Source organism: Solea senegalensis, unplaced genomic scaffold (genome assembly GCF_019176455.1).
Source record: "Solea senegalensis isolate Sse05_10M unplaced genomic scaffold, IFAPA_SoseM_1 scf7180000013307, whole genome shotgun sequence".
NCBI classification, from domain to species: domain Eukaryota; kingdom Metazoa; phylum Chordata; class Actinopteri; order Pleuronectiformes; family Soleidae; genus Solea; species Solea senegalensis.
In genome coordinates, this window is record NW_025320799.1 from 18,894 (window position 1) to 38,909 (window position 20,016).

Genomic DNA, 20,016 nt, shown 5'->3' on the forward strand with positions numbered 1-20,016 from the left:
AGACCTGATCACCAGATGCACGACAAACTAGAATCACCAACTCGGTCTGTTTGGGAAATTTTAAGTCAAGCTCATATGTGCATGTTGACTTCAGGGTTAACTGGTTTGATCTAGATCTGGTTAATAGTACCTGCTGGATGTCGTCCATTATTGTCTGTTGTGTTTGTTGTGACACTGGTACAAACTCTGCGCTACATATCTCGCTGATAAGCCATCAGGCACAGCCCACACCCCGTCTACCAAGTAAAGGTACTGTTCTCAGTTGAAACGAAAGCCTGATCCAAGCTTTACCATTCCAAACCTGACCATACTCCACCAAACTGAACCATAACATGATGGAAAACTGGGTCTGAGGCCGCCTCTCTGTTTTTATATCCAAACCTTATGCAGTTTATACACATACAGAACATATAACTACAGCCATGCAATGTAAAACAGTGAAAAACCTACAGATATAAAATACAAAGTCCAGCCAATATGACAGAAGCCAACCTAAATTACAATTTCAAAATAGGCTATTTGTCCTGGTAATGTGAGAGCAGGGTGTTGTGTGCACAGCTGCCTGGTAACACAGAAACAGAATGAAGGAAAAAAAAAAGACACAGATGGCATAATCAATCTGTTGGGTGTAAATTAATATTCTCAATGTTGAAAATGTTAAGGCTTAGAGGTTTGGGCTTATTCTTCACAAATAAAATTTGGAGACCCGTGTCGAATTCAAGGTAACTATTCAAATGTGAACAATACCAAACCCAGATTGAATTAACAGGAATTTAACATTCAAAGCCACGGTGATCCCGACATTTGATCATTCAAATCAAAACACTAATCGGCAAAAACCAAGTGAACATTTGGATCAATGTTTGAAAAGATTTTCAGACACTCTTAAGATTCACAAGGCGAATCTTGAACTTCATCTAATCCTCTCATCGTGTCAAATTTTAAAGTTTGCCCTCACGACTTCTATGCGATGGTGCGTTGACATTCAGACTCAGTCCACAGCTGACATACAAACCACCAGCACTGAAGTAACTTAATCACAATTACGAGTGCTCGTAGCAGCGTTTGTAATTGTGATTAAGTTACGTGGCCCGGTGCTAACTGGCAACCGTCTGTCATGCCGACACGAGCCATTACTCCCGACCCCGGCATTGCAGACATACTGTAGTCTAAATGAAGCCTATTATTAAATCATACACAGCTGTCGAGCAGCTTTCACGTCCAATTGACTAACATAGAGCAAACATTGCAGCTGCCTGCTTACTTAAAACACAGCACACCTCTGTACTTGATGGCCTCAATGTCTGACAGTTTAACCGAGTCTGAGAATAAGTTGATTAAATAAGACTAACTAATTAATAATTAATAATTAAGAGACTGGACTGTCTGTGATACTCGCACCATAATATCGGCGGTCACACCTCTACAGATAATAAACAGACTGAGCGAGCAGAATAACAAGCACCTGTGCACAGTGAACCAAACCTGGCTGTGATGTGGATTTTAATGTGCCAGATTCTGGATAAATAATCAGTGGATAATACGACCAGAAATGACTATTTTTAACACATGTTTTATCAGTGATTGCAAAACAAGATGGCAGCAACAGCAAACGTTTGTTCAGTGGAATGCAAATGAAAATTCTGAGGGTCACGAAACTCATCTGATCGCCACTCCTCCTAACTCCACAAGCTGTGGACGCAGCACTAGGGTCGGGTGGTCAGTGGCGTTGTTCATGTCACACAGCTAAGTGTTTGAGATGACATACTTACAGTAAATGTGTGCGAGCAGCGAGAATGGTAAGAGATTATTATCCATAAATACTATGAACCACTATCCCACTCATGTGATTTAAATTTCATAATCTTCTGCGTTAGTCCATGCGGTCTGCATTCATCAGATCGATCTGCTTGAATCCACGTACACCTCCAGTACGAGTCCACGAAGCACACTTCTCAGTCCAGTTAGTTGCACACTCTTGTTTTGGTCCAAAGAGACAACGAAAAAGACATGGGAACTTTCTTGTGGTTATATAATACTTAGATAGTACATACATGTTTACAACTCAGCTCTCAAAGAGGACAAGGAAACACAAATGAGGGCAATTTACCATGAACAAAAATCCCTGATATTAAAATGGAATAGTATGTATGTGTATATAGATATATGTTATGAATATATTATGCTCTTAAATATTACTATTGGTTATTTAATTCCAATGAACCTGAGTAACAATTTCCACTCTCTTGAATGACAATAAAGTGAATCTGCAGGAATGACTTGCTGACCTGAATAAAAGACTTGATGTTTTGCTTGGCTGAAGTAAACCAGCAGACTGTTGAGTCACCGATCACCGAGACCCTCAGCTTTAATACCATCTGACAGCAGCAGCAGGGCCTGGGGACAACCTTGAGTTTGTAAACAGGCAGTTGTAATTCAAGCCTTTGCCTCCCCCCTGCAGTGGCGCTGTGGAGCCACTAGCTGCAGCCTGGATCCTCTGTGTTGACAGTGTGGGAGAGGAGAGGGAGGGAGGGAGGGAGGGAGGGAGGGGGTGTGGGAGGAGAAGGGAATCTCTGTCTAAGCTATTCATCCGTCCTCTTGCTCAGTCGCTCAGTCTCTCTCTCTCTCTCTAGTTGGCCACAGACTGCTGCAAGTGGCTAACAGTCTCCTACTGTAAATCTTATATGAAGCCACAGCTCAATGAGGGAGGGTGAGAGTTGAGTGGGGACAGACCCACAAAGATGATCAGTCAACACCAAGAGAAAATCAGGACACGGCAGCCTTGAAGCACAGACCCAAATGTTTCCCAAACATGCTGGTTACTAAGAAACAGTGTGTGTGTGCGTGTGCGTGTGCATGTGTGTGTGTGCGTGTATGCCTTATCATGTCGGTCATGAAAATCAATACAAATGTGAAGTTAATCATATCGACTGGGAGTCATCAGATGACATTTCTGACTCATGAACTACTCAAAGGCTTCAGGTGAGGTAAAATTAAACTGCAACACAAAAGACTCTTAATGCCTAAAACACACTTTTAAACTATATTTACTGTTTCTACTTGTACAAGTGTTATCCAGTCAACTGTAAACATAAACAGTGATGAAAAACCCTGTAAATAAGTTTATTGATGAGTTAACGTACATTCACAACATGCAGATGTTTGTGTTGTGTTAACCTAGCATCATGCACTTTTGTTGTTGTACATGCCAGGTGACGCAACGAATGCTACATCCACATTAGCATGGATTTTATTTTCTGAAATCTCATTAGGTCCATCTAATGTTTGTCATGTTTTCAATATTATCACTACTGTGCTGCAGGTATTGATTTCTGCTCAAGGTCCCAATGTTTCTCAGCTTTATATTTAATAAGGCATCACTGTTAATTGCAGCTGCTTTACATTAATTATAATACAGATACAGAGTTCAGAGCTGTAAATCTAATCTGTTTCAGAATTAATTTGTTCCAGTGTCTCTCAACAGCAGCCGCACATAAGCAGCGATAATCACATGAAGATTGCATTCAGATTGACTCCTCTTTTCATCTATGGATTTATGAAGTCTCCACTGTGTATGCTCCCTGTAGCACACTTTTCAGTCCAGTTAGTGGCACACTATTGTTTTTGTCAAAAGACACAACTCAGCTGTCAAATGATGCTTTTCCACTACTCGGTGTCAGCTTTTCCATTAGCGACAGTACCTGGTACTTATTTAGTACCTGCTCTTGTGAGGTTCCAAGCGTGCTGAGCCAATACTAAATGTGAAGTGAACAAACTGCCAGCATGAGGGCCAGCATGAGCATGACGTCCGACACAATATTTAAAACGAACAATGCAGAACTGTAGAGGAGTTCAAATGGCTTAAAAATCCTGAAGACAAACACTAACCCCAACATTTAGCGAGGAAATGTCTAAAATCTCAACATTTAACACATCACAGCCCCCGGTAATGCAGGAAGTACTGTGAATAAATCTTTTTAATTAACTGATTCTAATGATTCAGTAACACCGAAATAACTGCTTTCCAAGTCACAAGTTTGTGTGTGTGTCGCGTATAAAACAAAGTCACGGTAGTGTCATGCAACCGTGCTATGACGACTCCGCATAAGTTGAGGAGGTAACTATAGTAATGGCAAATTGAGTAAACCGTGTAGATTAGAGTTGTGCCGGGTGGTGCCAGGACTATATGGTGGAAAAGCGCAATAACAAATTGTTACCAAGCTAGAAATCCACAAAGAAAAAATAAAGCAACAAAATGCCATTTTCATTAACAGACACACACACACACTCACTCACTTGCTTGCTTAATTCGGATGAACCTATGTAACAGTTTTCACTCTTCATGTTTATTGCTCCTTAAAACAAAGACGTCATTACAACTGAATAATTTTGGTTTTTGGACACAAGACATCCGAGAATATCCATTAATCAAGAAAATAATAAATGTTTTGAAAATAACGGTTACTTGCAGCCCTTAAAGTGTCTATCCATAATATTGTGCCATTGTGCCAATATTGTGACTGTATGTTCTGTATGAAAGCTTAAAAACAACATTAGAAAGCTGCTGACTTTAAATAAACAGTTTGAGCACTTTACTTGGTTAACGTTACAGTCTGACAACTTTGCATTAGAAACCGTCATGATCATGTATGATAATATCCACAGTTTAGGTGCCATGTTGTTGGAGGCCTTCTTGCACATACTGTACGTGAACTAGGGCCATGCTGTGATCTCTACTGCGCTCCTTCTCCTCTGCACTTGGAAATGTGGCTCATTTCAAGCAGGACCTGACAGTTTGGGTCTATTTTCAGACTGGAGCAGAAGCACACAGAGGCAGTGGGGGGATGGAACGATTCAAGCTAAACTGAGATTTTGCATTGTCTCACACTATTACATGCGTCTAAAAAAAGGATTCTCACTTCAACGGTTGCCACAAGCAGATGAAGTATGCAGTGAGAAAAAAGCCAGGGATGGATTATTGAAATAATCCAAGGTATAAGAAATTCATAAGAATTGTTTTGCAATTTGCAGTTTTTAAAAACAAATTCCAATTAAGACAGAATATTTGCATTCTACAGTGTATCAAGGTTGTTAATCATCTCGGCTTGTTTTGTCAGCAATAAATTACACAGTATTTGATTCGTTTGTAATGATTTATGGATTACATTTCCTCAGATTCTACACAGAAATAGGAAGACGAACATGTCTAGTAAGTCCTTTAGAGGAGACGACGATAGTCGCACTGTGGATAATGTGTACATGAAAACTAAAGCGGTACATATTTGTTTGTGTTTCCATTAGGAATAGTACCAAAATAACCAGTCCCAACCTTTCCATTCTTTGGGGCCCTTCCCTTAGTAAGGTACGGTCAGGCAGTCAGCTGATTGGACAACAGAAAAATGGCACTCCTTGGGGTTTGTGTAAATATCCCATGGAAGTCAAGGCATAAATATTAAGTGACAGCAATGGAAGCTCCAGTATGGTCGGTTGTTAAAGGAGCAATGCACCGCAATCTGAATGTGCCCCGTCAGTGACAGATGGTAGCACGACAGCCCTCACCCTCCTCACCGGGCAGTTAAACCTGCTGTGGACACATAGAGTCCACCTGGGAGCAGCAAGTCACAGGGGGCCACTGAATAAGCAGCGGTTATCTCACAGCGAGCTGCAGCGATGGCTCAGATTAGAAGACCTTGTGTAAGAGAGACAGAATCCAAGTCACTTTAAGAATCTTTTAAGAAGGTCAAGTCTGATGCACTTTACAGGAGAAAAACAGGATCATGGCCTGATCTGCAGATCTGTGGTGCACATGCACAACAAAGGTATACTGGTTTTGATATGATGCTCACCATTGAAGAGATACTAAATATCTTAAAACTACAATTTAAAGGTCCAGAATGTTAGAACTCGTAACACCTGATGGTGAGATTGCAACATACTATCAATACTCATCCCAACTTATTTCCCAAACACCTCCGAAAACTGTAGTCCACTCAACTCTTTCACTCTTCTTCTTTGCTGAGTTATGGATTATCCATTCGGACTGCTGAAGCAACTAATCGTCGACTGATCATCAAGCAAAATGCTCTACTGTGGCCCTGCTTCTGCCTCATTCTTGGGGGCCATTTGCAATCAACAACCTAGAGTCTCTTGGTGCTAATTGCTAAGCCAATTCCTCGTTATCCATTACCATCAATGTAGGTCTATATAAATGACAAAAGGAAAAAAAGAATTCTTGCATCTCGCTCATAAGAGGGCACTTCTTGAATTGGATAACAGTTAATGCATTATTTTATTATTATTTTTTTATCAACATTTCTTGAAAAAAGTTTTAGTAGTGATAAGCATTAAAGACATTTAACCTTAATTTAGTGTTGGAGTTTGTAAGATTTAAGGTATCGGTTCCAAATATCTGTTATCGGCCAACCCCTAGTAGAGACATGGTCCTCGACTTATGTACCTAAAAAAAAGCCTTTTTGTCAGGCGACAAAAACAGAATTATTTTATTTAGAGGTAATTATACTAACATACTTATGGGTAATATATTACATTTCTGCCAATAAACCCTCCTAAATGTTCAACACTGGACCTTTATAGTTTTTGATGTCACCAAGATTAACTCTGGCTAAAAGCTTCAGTCTGGTGATACACATTATTCGTACACCTCAGCACACCAAAGAGACACTAATCCTGGTATTTGTTGTTGTTGTTGTTGTTGTTGACAACTGGTATTATTGCAGTTATCTGTTAATCCATGTACAGACGCTTTAACTACATGTAAGAATGAGGTGAGCCAGTGACTGAGCAACAGGATGAGCCAATTTATTGACAGCTGGGGTTAGATGGAAGCAAAGCTGCAGTCTTGAGTTAAATCAAGATGTGGTGAACTCCATTACCCCATGAAAACACCCCATGACCTTTGAGCAACACAATTACATTACATTACATTACATGTCATTTAGCAGACGCTTTTACGCGTTTAATACTCAGTCATGTTTTCGTGGTCCCCCTAAGTGCAAGTATAGGCGATAAAACACTCCATGTTGAATTCTCTGCACTTATGACGGAAGCATGCGCATTTCACCGCGAATGTTACCGCCCCACCAGTAAGTTTACTTGGAGAGCTCCACCTTAGCTCCACCTTAGCTCCACCTTAGCTCCACCTTAGCTCCACCTTGTCCCTGCGAGAGTGCAGGCGAGGGAGGAAGAGCGGTATTATGTCAACGCAGAGGGACAAGTGTGCTGTTGGTGGCTGCACAGTGGAGCACAGTGTTTTACAGAGGATTTTATATATGAAGCTAATGTGCTGGATAAAGTCAGCTAACGTGTGTTCGCACCACTTCACATCAGTATTTAGTCAGCGACGTACAAAGATAAACATTGTTAAGAAAAGGTCACATAGAGGTCATAACTGACCATTCTGACACGTCCTAATTAAACATATTTGTTCAGTACGTCCTCCATGACCGGAGCACAGACTCAGTCTGATGCAGTCACATACAGCAGCTGTTTATGCAGCGATCAGCGGTGGATCAGTGGTGCTGCACTCTCTGTGAAAATCAGTTAAAAGGACATAGGGACAGCACCGCTGATCGCCAGCGGCGAGCTGCCTAAACTACAGTCACCAGTCTGATACAGTCACATACAGCGGAAGTTTATTCAGCTCGCCGCTCGCCGTGGCGATCAGTGGTACACCCAAGAGGTACATCATTTACGGTAGTTGGAGTGTTAATGATAAATGTATAACATTTTTTAGAAGTGGTGAGGACAAAATTGTTGATCATAAATAGTTCTCCGTGTAGCTGACACCTATGCTTATGTGGAAGCTTGTTTTTGTGTCATATAGTGACTTGTGAAACTGTGTTTGCTGAGTGACTTAACGGAAAATGTGGTGGTAATGATGCAGTAGCCTATAGATGTGCAGTGGTGTGTGTGTGCGCTATGGCGTGTTTTTCTTTTTTTTACTGAAGGCCCCGACTGAAACCCCACGGTCCGCTACTGGGTAAAGGGCAGGTACAGTGGAGGTAACCAGCTCCACTCACAACAGCGAGCTGATGGTGACAGAAAAATGTAACTCCCTTACGAACAGTGTAAATATCCCATGGAAGTCTCGGCTATTTTAAGTAGCACTCTACCACAGAAGAAGAAAAAGAAGATGTTAGCTTTACGGTTGGATATCGTACAGGTTTCTTATGACACTGGTGCTTTAAAAAGATACTTTCAAAACTGTGCTTCTACTTAAATTGTCAAGTACAATGCAAATTTGAACTTCAAACTGCCTTTATTAACATCTCAAACATACTGAATAAATAAATATTCACACAACAAACACAGATAATAAATAAAACCGGAGAGAATTGCAATAATTCTATCCTATTAATAAATTACAGTTTTCTTGTATATTTGTGATGGGGGACCTGAGCAGCAGTTGAGCATAATCATACAAATCACGTCCCCTTGTGTCTGATCTAGTTACTACAGGTGGAAACAGCTGGAGTAAAAAGTACACAATGAGTGCATGAGGTGTCTTTTCCTTACAGGCAGAAAGACAAAAGTATGTGGATAATTGAACCATTTCTCTGGCCAAAGTCTTCAACATGCAGCTCACATTTGGTGCACAAGCCTATTCTGCATCAAATATATATTTCTCTATTTGTGCTAGCGACCTTATTTATTACACATTTATTACCCAGGTCTTTTATCTATTTAACAATCATCAGATAAAACACAAGGGTTTAAACATTGGGGTGAAACAGGGACAAGGCCTCTGAAGGATCTGTGGACTTCATCTCTGACACGCTAAAATGTCTGGAATATCTGTGGTGTATTCAGAGACTGGAGAGGCCCAAAATATGAGCTAATTTCTAGTCCAAATGCTGCACTGAATCAACACTGTGTGCTGAATCATTTTAAAACAAAGACTACTTTCTTCTCTGGTTTCATTCAGCAGCCTTGTGGGAACGACACACTGTTCCTTTACGAACATACAAAAACACATCCTGAGTATGAAGCCATGTTTACTTGAGAGTCATCTCAAATTTAGGGGGAAATCTGATCGACTGCCAACGTCTCCTAAAACCAGCAGTGTGTGAATCAGGATCTTTCATCTCACTCCCCAGGTCATGAAAGACATTTTACACTTAATGCGCAATCTCAAGAGTTCAGAGTGAAATTAGAGTCAGTGATAGGGGGTGAAAGGTTCCTGCAGGGCACAAACAAACTGGGTGTGTTGTTTGTTTTTAACCCGCAACCTTAAAAGCTCTGATCCAGAGTCAGTAATTGCTCGGCAACAGAGCAAGCGGAGCTGCATGCCATCCGCAAAAACAACACAATAAAAATCACAACAACAACAGCAGACATTTATGAGACCAATATGCTCCCTCTGACATCACTGTTCATTTTCACCAAATAAAAATTTCCATCTGGTGAACATTAACATCACAACAGAAAACTCTTTCCCGTGCTACGTGAAACAACATAAAGAATAACCTCTTGTTCTTCTGGTTCTTGGTTTTAGTGCTGGCTGTCATTACCTGACCTGTTATGCACGGGGCTACGGTAGCTCAGTGGAAGAGCGAGTTGTCTTTTAACTGGAGGATTCTGGGTTCGATTCCCAGCTCCGTTCCTCCTGACAGCTGTGAATGTGTATGAAAGATGAGTGATAGAAAATGCACTGCACATAGATGCGCTATATGAAGGTGTGAGTGGATGAGTGAATTAGTCACCACTTATAGAAGAGTTATATTTATTGCCACGATTTGTTCTGTGCAGTTGTGAAGTGTAACTACTTTCTACTAACAATAAATATAATAATTTTACTTCAGTGAACTAGTAAAATTAAAAATTCTAATTGTACGCCATTTTTATTGTTAAGCGTTAAGTTCATGCAAGGAGTCTCTGTGTCTCTGTAGTTCTTCGCTGCACAGTATATGTCAATTCAAACGCTCAGTTACACAACTTAAACCAAAGATGACACAAAACATGTGTTTGTCTAAGTATAAGTAATACAATTAGGTAAAATAAAGTGTATTTTATTGTCTACGAATAAGTACTGAAACAAAGGCTATTATAAGGATGACTACTATACAAAAATCAAGTTTATAATGACCAAGTTTTCATTACTTTACTAACAATTTTATTCATTGTTAATTAACAGTGCTGTGTCCCTTATTGATTTCGAGTATTTCTAACATACAGCACTCTAGAGTAGGATGGATTAAATACTGACAGCCTCTAAATCAAAATGTATCCCAATATATCATATTGTTACCCATACATTGGGAAATGTATCGAGCCCTTATTTGGGTAGGTTCAAATGTGTGACAGAACATCAGTACGATGCTCTTCAGAACAGAAACTTTTCTTTTAGTAACACACTAGAAAATATCAGATCAATCAGGAAAGTGACAGTTAAAGCCCGTCCCACACAAGAGGATAATTGGTCAGATTTTGCATTTTTCAGCACAAAACACACACAACAGCTATTAACTGACAACTCCGACAGTCCGAGTCCATGTCTGTTTATATTCTCAAGTCACGTTGAATCGTACAAGTTTCTGTGAGATCCCAAATAGCTGGAATCTCCTCCCTGAAGTAAGTGACTGGATCGTCTAGTTTGCGCTTTCTCAGGATTTAAACATTGAAAATTTGGTTACAACATTCATTGTGGATTTGGATTGTCAGATTTGAAAACCCTCTAATGTGGGGAAGGTATTAAGATGCAAAAATGATGAATCATATCACCATTACAACATCTAGAGGAAATGTGATTTTTCTTTTTGCCATGTCGTGCATTTCTACTGGCTGGTGTAGAAACGAGAATCATGCATGGGTGCTTGAAGGTTATTTATGTAAACAACACAGACACCACATGACTAAGCACTGCAGTGCAGAAATATTTCAGCATGAATGAAATAATAAAAGTCGATCTGAGGGCTGTAAAGTGAGGAAAACAAAGCTGTCCAGTGACGCTGGCTTGACATTAACACAACTCTCTGCCAAAAAGGGTGACAGTGGCGGTTGTAGCTGTCACAGCGAAGCATTGTGTTTCACCCAGAGAATAAAACGAACGTCAGTGAGTCAGGCACAATGTCCTTGGGTATCCAAACGTAAACAAACAAAGAGCATCGCCAAGGAGACATGACAGATTCCACAAGTCCAAACCCACATTCAACATCATAGCATGCTGTGGGACAAAGTTCACACAGGAAGTCTGCAGAGGTCTGAAACAGTGCAAAACAGGAAGAGAGAGCACAGTTCTTCCACTGGAAATCAAACCAGAGAGAAAATAAACTTCACATCCAATATGTTTGTTCTCCTCTGTAAAATAAGACAGAGGAGCAGGATGATGGGGGGCGTGCAGAGGGCACCAGGGTTTACAGGACGTGAGGAGAAGCAGTGCCAACAACAATGCTGTTCTGTGTTACAGAGCATGTCAATCAAACAAAGACATTCTTAGATTGTTATTTTTCTCCAATTGAATTCAGACTTATGTGATTCATGTAAGGAAATAAGAATCTACTCTTATTGTGTGGACTAGAGGTCAACCAATTCATTGTTTAAGCTGATTACGTGGCTCCAATTACTTCAGCAGCATCAAGGACCCTGGCTTCAATAGTGACTGAAGGCTACCCATCATGAGGAGACAAAGAACACCTCTCTAAATGGAGGCTCCACAGCTACGGCTGCTACAAAGTAGTGGCACGTTTAGCACATATTTTGGATCAATAGCTATATTTTCTCATTTAAAGGTAAATTTTGCTGAAAATGTGGGTGAATGTGGTTACTTTACCTCATTAATTGATAAGACAATTAACTGTTTAAAGATAAAAAAAAACTATGCAGACCACTGCTGGATCCATGACAGATCAAGCACATGAGACTAGTGGAGTCCTCAGTATGTTGAGCTTAGAGATGCATTCAGTAAACCTTGTAAATTCCATTACTTCTGCAAATACACATGCAGTTCCCTAACTAAATGCCTGTTGGAGATGCATTCAAGGAACCTGGTAAATTTCTTTGCTTCGGTCAACCTACATGCAGTGTACGTATGCTACATTCCATTTGTAGTCAATACTCGGACTTTCCAAGGTGACAGGGCATTTCGAAAGTGGGAACACCTGAACTCGAAGGATCCTAACCCTCAACAAACTTTACTTTTACCATAAATAGCACTGCTGCAGTATTTGCTTCAAACATATAGTGTCGTACATATGGCATATAGTGTGTGCAAAATACCAAGCCGTGCATTGTTATCGACTGGTATTGCTAACAACGGCTAGCCTGAGGCGTGTCTTTCTGACTTTCTTTCAATGTAAATGGAAGGCAGCATTAACAAATGATTGTTGCTGCTGCCACCTTGTGATGATGATAATGCACAACCAATTATTATTATGTATTCATCAGGTCACTGGAGAAAACACAAGAGAGAATGTTGTCACTGCTATCATTCACATTACATGTTTCAGTGGTTCAATATTGTAACAATTTTGTCGTTGCAAACTGTCCAAGAAAATCATGACGCTGACTAATCATTTAATTTCTGATTTTGTTTCCCCTCAGTAGTGTGTGTGGAGTATGAGGATATCAGCCATTAAATTGGACATTGGCTTTTAAAAAGTAATAACTAGAAAACCTCTGGAGAATTGTTGAAATGTCAACACACCATATGTGAGCTTTTTATTATATCTTTTGACTGAACAAAACATCTATACATCAACTTTACCTTGGGGAAATTAAGTGAGCATTTTTTGACATTATTACACAATAAATAAATAAATTATCAAATGAAACGGGTTAATTAATCAGGATGTGTCTGTGTGTACAAACAAAAACAGGACCTTCTTTTGTCCTACCCAGAGACGCATTTATTTTGAAAAGACAAATGAGAAATCTGAAATGCTGCTTTTCCCTTTGATTTTAGGAAGGTTTTCTGTTCGTGTTCAGTGCCAGCTATGATGAAAGGAGGCAGGCAGAAGTATTTGTCAGCTCTGTCTGACTGTAGGTCACTCACCACAGTATGTATGTATGCACCACCACTGTGTTCAGTCAGGGCCGTGTACCATGGGCTCACAACCTGCAACAAAACAACAGATCAGAAGAAGAATTGGATGAGAACATGGGAAAATGAAAAAATCAAAGGTCACATCATTTGACACAGAAAACATCTACTTTTAACTGAAGACAAGTTTCTCACAGTTTTTCAAGTATACAAGATATGCCAACGGACTCCAAAGGGACCTACAGATTTATTCATGATAGTAAACACTGAATTATTAATCACTGCACAGAACTTTATGTAACAGTAGACTTCCTTGTTTATACAGGTCATGAACAGGGCTTTGCTCTTAATTAAAATTCATTTCCGAGCAGTCTGTAATTTATTTTAAATAGGGTACATTTTCATTCAGACATCAAACATTTTATACAGCATACAATAGAAACTGGCACAATGGTGACTGTGAAGGTGCAGCCTGTGAGTACAAAAAAACAAATGCTGTTAATGATCCCATCAGATTTGCACATTTATTTTATGTTACCAAAGGGCTTTACATTATGATTATCATAAGTGTAAAAGCTCAAGGAGTATTAAAAGGCTCTACACAAACACTTACATCAGAGTTGAAACTATTAATACTACTACTAATACCAATAAAAGAGAAATAATTTAACCTGATTACTTTCTGAGTGTTCTTCCTGCACATGTGGGGGTATACTGTTCATTCTTCTATTCACCAAAATGTGTCAGAGTGAAACCGAACCAAACCAAAGTTATACACGACAAGTAAATTACACTTCAGTGTAGCATGGCTTAGATTTTTCTGTCCAATCAGAGAAAAATAACAGAAACTGACCATCTTTAGCCAGGCTAATGTTAGCCGTGTGTACTGGAAATGTGACAAATGGCTTAAGCAATGCGTCGAGGTGGTGACCCCTTGCACTGACCAGGACAAAGCCAACACAGCAAAAAAGCACATAATCCATCAGTCTTAATTAATTGATTCCAGCCTGTTGTCAATAAAGGGAAACTTGGACTTTGTGAGCTAATGTTAGTAATTCAAATCTGGCATCCATCGAAAAAATGTACATTGTCTTTTAGTAGTTGTTTTAATAATTAGCCATGAGGGATTCAACATGGCTTAAAGTGCAAATAATTCAGCGCCATGTTGCAGTGGATTTTCAAAATCTACTGGCTAATTGAGAAGCAGGAAGTTTCCATTCTTCCATTTTTAAGCCTGACCCAGAGCTTAACCGTTCCAAACGGCTCACACCACTGTTTTCGATTAAATGTAAAGTCATATTAAGATGAATCATATGCCGTTCCTTTTCCTGAACATGTGACGATTGATTTCATGACTAAATAACGTGCATGCAACCACAGCTAATGACAATGCAAAATGCTTATGTAATAAATAACATTGTCACAATCTGTATTGACATCGTTCCGTCACCATCAGTGTTTGAAATAACGCAGTTTAAAAGAGCGGCGTTAGTTAACGGCGTTATTTTTTCAGTAACGGGGTAATCTAACTAATTACTTTTCCCGTCGTTACGACGCCGTTAACGTTACTGGACGTGAAATGCGGTGCTTTACTATGCATTGATTGAATAAAATGTGTAATCCCAACGCAGCCCTGGCTCACAGCTAGTGAGGAGGTGGGTTAATAACGAGGTAAGCGATTATGATTGACCTAGGCAGAGTCACGTTTCACGCATTCCAGCATACGCGCCACACACACACACACAAACACACACACAAACACACAACAGCGTAACGTTCCCAACACTGGTCACCACATGTTAGCAGAACCCAAATGGTGCTGTTATGTCAACGCATCACTCAACACAACATGGGCCTGCATGGTTTTACCACGTGATTGACGCTCATTCAGAAGTCTGCACAACAGATACACAACATGTTATAAGAGCACTTAACACACAACCAATCAGAAAGTAGCAGCCATGTTAAGAGGCAGGGGCTCTGAAATCAACACAGATTTTTTGGGGGATACAAAGAATTCAAAGGATTTTATTCTACTAATTATTACAGCTGCACAATAATGTAATATGCACCTGAAATAACTGAACATTATTATTTGCAGACTCCTTCTCCTTGCTCACTCCTTGCTTCCCTATTTCCCTGACCTTGATTCCTCCTGTGCTTCTATCCTTGTAGTCACACTTTCCCTGAAAGATTAAGTTGCTACCTCGCTCAACCATTGTGGCAAAGCTATACAGCACATGGAGCTATAATGTCACCAGAGAATGCAGGGGTGAATTGAACCAGTAAGACACTAGGAGCCACTTCCTAATTCATCAAAACTGAAATATAAGATAAGCATTTGGACAAATGGTTAAAATACCATTTTAAGAAAATCAAATGTATGTTGTAATGGAAATAAACTTGAATCTATTACACCTTTTCATTTATTTTTTGCACCAAATCAAAGAGACAGTATCAACAGAAGTATTGAAATATCTGTTTCAATTAGCAGTACCAGTATCAGTATCAATATTGATAAATCCTAACAATATCATCCCTACTGGTGTCTCCAGGTGTAGGTGGTTGTTATCTAACCCTTTGTCTTATGTTTATTGATTTATGTTACGCGTGTAGACAAGCAGTGATAAATAGGGCCGAGCATGTTATCCGTCTTTCTGTATTCAAATGGAAGAAGGTGCCACTGGGAGGCTGAAAGGTTATTCCTGTCTTTCATTGTTTATTTCAGCATCAGATCTCATGACCTCCTCCACTGCTGCCAGACAAAAACACAAATGGAAACAGGATGCACCACAGTCACTGGGTTTTAAATTATCAAGCAATATTTGTAATGTTATGGTTTTTGTATGTGCAGAATAAAATAAAACAGCTAGTTTACTCACAGCTCGACAGAGCTGGAACTTTACTTTGACTTCAAGGTTCTTTTGGATTAAAGACATGACCAGATTAAGATAGGGTTGTTTCCACTCAACAGCTCATTTAAGGTTATTGGCATTGGAGCAGATGCAGCAAATTAGTGGGTTTTTTTCCTAAGTCTCTGTTTGCTAACTATGAGACATGCTATCTTGTGATGGTGCAAATTCTCACATCATGGCTGACTGAAAACTGGGATCACACACTATACAATATTCCATTAGGAGGAGTGTATTCCATTTGTAGTACAAGTTGGAATTTACAAGGCCAGGGGGCGTTCCTTACACAGACACACCTCCTGAACTCTCTAACATGCAATTACAAGATGGCTGCCACTAGGGGTTGGGGGTGGAAATCAATACAGCGTGTATAGTTTTTTTGTTTTTTTTACTGATGTTAGAAATAAATTCAATATCGTGACATCGTATGGTGGAGTCTCTGCTGATTCCCACCCCGAGCTGCCACCATAGAAACACTGCTGCTTTTTACTATCAATAGCGCTTTGTCTAATTTCGTACACATTGTGCGACTGATATTAAACCATAGACAAGCGGCTGGCTGCTTCTGTGCACAAAATACCTTGTGAAGCATTGTTAATGACTGGTATTGCCAACAATGGCTAACCTAATTTCCACCCATGTTTTTTTTCTCCGACTTCTCAACTTAAGTGTGAAAATGTTGCTTTTTAGTTTGAAAACAAAGAGACTGCTTTAGTCTGAACAGGCAAAAACAGAGTGCTTTGGTAAAGATGACGCAGTGACCCACATTAGGAAATCCATCAGCTGTGAACGTAAAACACTAGCTATTTGTTTCACCTTGACATTTGCCTCAGGACAGAAATTCCTGCTCTGAATGTTCATGGTTGTTGTTTCTCATTAGTAGCAGTACAACTGCTCTCTGATTACACCAACATGCACATGCCCTGTGTAGATGAACAGTCCACTGTTGCTGTCACACTTGTGTCTGTCTCTCACTGCTTTTCAGGGAAGTTTACAGAAAACTGTGATAATAACTTCTCTACGGTGACCACTTTACCATGGCAGTTCAAACATCCCTTCTTTCTACAACAGCAAATCACAGGGACAGATCTTCCAACTCTCTCATACGTCACTGTGTCAGACAAAACAACCACAATCATGACCCGGGCTGCAACACACCCTGTATGTCAGGGAAGCTCATGGACCACAGGCCTTTCACCTCACCGCCATGCCACATCATAAATGTGGGTCAGATCACAGGCACATGCTAACTCCACAAATCCTCGATGAGATCAGACTTCTTTCAATACCCACCAATCCAGAGCGGCTCATCTGAGGCAGAGACTCTGCACATTCAAGCCTGAATCACAGATAAACACATCAACCTCTGAATCAGCAATGATCCAGGCAAATCCTCATCATTAGAGAACACAATACAGCAGAGCACACGGCAAGGATCCCATGACATTTAGCTGCAGTGAGCACACCTCAAATTTCACTCCTACTGGGTCAACTGCTAAATCCAAGCCACAGAGCCGCAGATTTTGGACATCAGCTTTTATAACCGAGCAAATAGCAGGGCTCCAGACCTGGCACCGAACTAAAAAATTCAAGGGTGCACATTGTAAATGGACTTGCAAAGCAAATATTCACATTACCTTTTAATTTTTACTGTATTACTGATAAATACTTTGATAATAAATGGAGAAATTTACCGTTTTAAATTTACAGTGTCAAATTTTATTGTGTAGTAAGTGTACTACACAATAAAATTTACTACAAATAAGTGTAGTTTTACTATTTTAAGTACTTAGCACTTGACACGAGATGCCGGTGCTCTGTTTAGATTATCTATCCAATTTATTATTACGGTCCAAAACTAATCATTTCTGAGGGAGCACTACGTGACATACATCCTTTCTCGTGGGAGTCTAGTGTTTGTTTATAGTGTCTAGTGTTTTCATTTTTTAATTGTTAAACAAGAACAATATCTACTAGGCAGATGATCCACTGTGGTGTCTCCTTAAGGGAGAAGCCAAAATAAGAAAGAGAGGAAGAACAATATCTATTAAAAGTTTAGTTATAGTTACTGACTTCTTGCAACATCTGTCTTGTGGAGGACAGCATAATATCAAATGAAATGGATTGTGTGCTTGAAGTTTAGAATTGTTGGAAATAACGAATAACGAATAACGAAACGCTTCTTGTTTTTACAGTACATATGTAGTTTTTGAATTACTGTGTCCAGCAGTCTGTCACCCATCAGCTCCATGGAAAAAAATGGCAAATTTACTGGTTGCACATGCACGAGCAAATGTAAAATTTACTTTCTCAAATTTTGGTCTCACGTGGTTATGTTTTCATTACCTGCAGCCATGTGCACCAATACGGCAGAAGTGAGAGCGAGTCAAAATCCAAAACCTCAACACCGTTACCAGAGAAGACGGAGAGGAAGACACCTGTGCCATCCCCCGGAGAACACACAATCCAAGACCAAAGTACATGCTGGTGGTCCTCCCTTTAAAGCTAACATGATATCTGAACCACACCAGCAGTCCATAGTGATATGGTGCAATTAAGCAAGGTCGAAAATAACATATTTAAGCAGCTGATAAAAGAAATTGACCCTCATTACCAACTCCATGGCCGTAAATATTTCTCTCAGACAGTTCTTCTCCTGCTATAATTGAAGAACTGCTGCGTCATACGCTGCTTCGATTGCATTTGTTTGGTTTTGTTTTTGTTTTTTCTCTGGGTTTGTTTGCCAACAATTTAACCTAATTTTGAGCTCTACAAAGAAAAAGACAATGTATTACCCAGTTCATTTATTTCTTAATTCATTTGCAGAACCTGCTACAGTGCTATCCTGATATATATCAATATCAAATCATATTGAAACGTATATTGTGATAAGATTTTTTCCATATGCCCTAGCCCTACTACAGGGGGTGCATTTTGACATGAAAGAATTAATTAATCGGTCACCTTGAATGCCCTCTTAGCCAATCAGAAAAATAAAGACATTGATTCCATTCTTTTTCTGCAATATGAGCAAGCTACATCGACCTCCCGAGCAAACAATTACGGCATATAAGTGTCCAAAAAGCAGCATGTGGAAGTATTTTAAGTTCTACACTCTAGTTGACAAAGTAATGAAGACATCTGAGATGCATGAAATTCCAAAATTCGATTTGGATTTGAAACTGATTTATCAAGAGAAGAGACAGCACTTAAGTAGCGTTAAGCATCCCCTGCTAATTGTATTCTGTCTGTGGTGAACATAGGCTGGGGTGTTACACACGCACACGCACACACACAGACACACAGACAGGGTTCACTCTCCGAGTCAGAGTGACAGAAACACAGACTAGTCATGCGCAGCTGCAGGAGGAAGTTTAGAACTTCATTGACAAACGTGCAACACTGTAAGAGCTGTCATAGCGGCAGTAACTGGCAAACGTACTCCGATAATTTTGTTGATACAGGAAACATAATTTTCTTTTTGTTTATTTGGAAACATATGCCACAAATTAGACTATGGCGGTCTGCTAAAAGTGATATTATTATTTATGGGACACACCGGGGTTGTAGGAGGTATGTATAAATAGTTGGTGTGTTACATAAAAGGTGCTCAAGAAAACTAAATACTATAAATAATAAATAAATATATTAGCCACTTAAAAAAGGCTCAACTCATAAACTCTAGGTGGAAAAGACTGAACTGAAGTTTGTGCCACTTTATAAATCTCTTACTCCTTCAAACCAGTCCATTGACAAAAACAGCAGTTTAAGCTCAATCTGAATTTTCTTTTAAAAAAACAGCCAAAAATCAAAGAAAGATGGCTACAATTGTGTCATGCAGTAAAATCAAAAGTGAACGTGCAAACTGTTTCTCACTAGCGTCAAGAGAAGTTATCCGCAAAAGCAGAAAATGCAATAGACAAACAGGAACAGAGGCATCATGTGCACACAGATAACATCAGATCAGTTGTCATATTGTCACAGCTGCAGGTATCAATGGAGCTTCCTCCACTGCACAAGCAATCTCACCAATCTGAGCACAAGGCTCCCTTTCACAAACACAGTTTACTTAAGACGAGCAGCACCTCTGACGTCAACTGCGACAAA

The 20,016-nt window shown here is 39.7% G+C and overlaps 1 protein-coding gene across 1 annotated transcript in view; it reads right to left on the reverse strand.

The window, feature by feature from the left end:
- The window catches only part of LOC122760258 (F-box-like/WD repeat-containing protein TBL1XR1), a 46,800-nt gene that overhangs the window by 11,311 nt on the left and 15,473 nt on the right, over positions 1-20,016 (reverse strand). Inside the window, exon 2 of the mRNA XM_044015344.1 lies at positions 13,010-13,072. The gene's annotated coding sequence lies outside the window, so the exon portion shown is untranslated. The remainder of the gene's footprint in view (positions 1-13,009; positions 13,073-20,016) is intronic.